Genomic DNA, 2,709 nt, shown 5'->3' with positions numbered 1-2,709 from the left:
GGGCCGTCAGTGCGGGGCCCCGGGGCGCGGCCCGGGGGAGAGGGGGCAGCGCGGGGAGCCGGGGGCGGCCATGGGAGCGGGACGCGGGGCTCGGGCGTGGCCCCGCCCCGGCCCGCCCTCCCCAGTGCCGCCACCGCCCCGGCCGTGCGGGGCCCGCCCGGCTCCGCGGCGACACCCGAGGGGCGGAGCCGATTGTGCACGCCCTCCCCTCCCGGTGCGCGCGCCGCGCCTGCCACTCACGCTCCAGGCCCCGCCCACACCCCCTTCCTTACCTGGACCCTCCCCCAGGGGGCACGTTATTGGTCCGACCGAGGGGCGGGGTCAGCAGGTGAGGGGCGGGATCCGGGGCTCCGCCTCCGAGTCCCCATGCGGAGCTTTGGCTAGGTTGGGGAAGGCCGGGCGCCCAATGACCCTTGCTCCACCCTCCCTCAGGTCGTGACCCACAACGCGGGCTCAACCGCAGCGGTAATAATCAGAACAGCAGTTTGCAAACCGCTTTTCCCTGCTTGGCTCAACGTAGTAGTTTAAAAAAAGGGCGCTCTGGAATCAGCCTGTCCGGGTTCACATTCCACGCGGTCACCTGTAAGACCTTGATCAGGTTTAAGAAAAACAGCTCTCTTACCTCAATTTCTTCATCTGTTAAATGGAGGCGTTGATAGCACACTCCCAAAGCGGTTGTACTAAATGAGGCAACGCATGGAAACTTTTACACGCGCACAGTAGGAGCTTAGTAAATGTTGAGTTCCTTCCACCATCCCAGTTCTTGAAGCCACAAAGGAGGCAGCGTAGTGAACCCTGGTTCCGAATCCTATCGCACATCCTTTGTCAACTGGGGCAAGTTTCCTGCTCCGTCTGAGCCTCAGGCATCTGCAAAATGGGAATAATACAAGGCCTTCACAAGATTAGATGAGATAGAAGAAAGTCAAGCGCCCAACACAGAGTCGAAGTGGACGGGGCAATGATGCTTTCTTACAGACCGGGGTACTGAGGTTCAGAGAGCGCGTGACTGAAACTCTCGAGCCCCCGCATGGCAGGCCCTTTGCGCTTGCCCCCAGGGTCTCCTCCTGCACTCCGGTCAGTCCCCGGCCTCCCTCCTCCCCCGCACTCCCCCAGGCGGAGGAGATTTTCCTTCTGCTCCCTCCTAAAGCTCCTCGGTGACGCCCCTCCGGGCAGGTCTGGGCGGCGCGCCGGCCGCTTTCAAGTCCCTGGTCCCGGGCTTGCAAGTGCGGGCCTGTGCCCTGCGCGGCGGCGGGAGCTTCTGCCCTCGTGTGCAGACTCGCCGGCCCAGAGCCGGGCTGGGGCGGTCCCCGCCCTGCGGGCTCCCGGGCCCACCTTAGGCACGCGGGCCCTTGCGCCCCCTCGCCCGCTCCCAGGGTCTGCCTCCCCCCAACCTGCTCCCCAGCTGTTTCCAGGGCAGGGCCCCAAAGGTGCAGATACCTCCCACGAGGCCTCTCAATCTTGGTCCTTCTCCACCCACACGACCCAGAGCCACGGCAAGAAGAATCTTGTTCTCTCATTGTTTTCACTGTCTCTTTCCTGAGTTCAGGGATCCTCTGGGCTCCTAATAGGTTCAAGCGGACACCCCTCACCCAGTGCCCAGCTTCCCCCATCCTCCGCATCTCACCCCGCCTCTCCAACTCACCCTCTCCTCTCCACCATCTTGGACCCTTTCCACCTCCCAAACCTCCTTCCTCCCGCAGGACCCAAGAGCTCTCCACCTGTAACATGCGTCCTGGAAGGTGCAGGCAGGAGGAGGACCTTGAAGGAGAATGAAATGAGAACAGCAGGTGAAACCATCAGTCCAAAGCAGACACTCAATAAAGGCGAACCTTCCTCCACTCAACAAATATTCAGTGAGGAACGTGACCAGAGCACCCACCAGACACGCTGGTCCCTTCCTCCTAGAAGTAATGTGAATTTCAGAGAGCAAAAAGTTCTACAGAGACAAGAAAATGATGTTGACAGAGAATGGTCAGTGAACTGTTTTAAGTAGAGTGCAGGGAAACATTTTAGCAAAGCAGGACACAGCTCTCTACAGTTTACAAGGTTCTTTGACATCCTGGAGGAAATAGGAAGGCGCAGACAAGAGGTTCAATATAGGGTTTATGTGGCCAAGTCTGGGGATTTATGCCTCATGATAGTAGCTTCAGCCTGTCCTGCCCCGCTTCAGGAAAACCGTCCTACTGAGGGGGTAGCGGCCCCTCCCTTCAGCTGGTTCTCTTGGCCTTGCGTACAACCAGAATGGGCTATGTAATTTGCAAGGCCCGGTGAGAAATGAAAATGTGGGGCCCCTTGTTCAAAATAATTAAGAATTTCAAGATGGCTACGACAGAGCGTTAAACCAAGCGTGGGGCCCTTCTACGTTTGGGGAACGCTACACAGGTTGCACACCCCACGAAGCTGGCTTGTACAACGGAACTCAGATACAGTGTGCAAGCCCCCTCCCCCACTGGCTGCTATGAGCAATATTCCTCTAGCCTTCCCTAGGCCTCCCTCCCCTGTCTTCTAGCTTAAAGCCCAGCACAGGTGATGGAAACAGTGCACAGAGGCTAAAAATACAGCCTAGCGGGTCTAGGTCAGGGCACTTAACAGCTCAAGGTCTTTTGCTCAGTTTCGTGGTCCTGGCCCCTGGCAAGAAGCAGCCTAAGATATTCATTTCAATGCTTCACATGCCTCAGTCGCTTAGTGGATTTATTTCATGGAAAGAGT

This window comes from Ursus maritimus, unplaced genomic scaffold, assembly GCF_017311325.1.
Source record: "Ursus maritimus isolate PB19 unplaced genomic scaffold, ASM1731132v1 scaffold_33, whole genome shotgun sequence".
Lineage (NCBI taxonomy): Eukaryota > Metazoa > Chordata > Mammalia > Carnivora > Ursidae > Ursus > Ursus maritimus.
Note: the sequence above shows the minus strand (reverse complement) of the source record.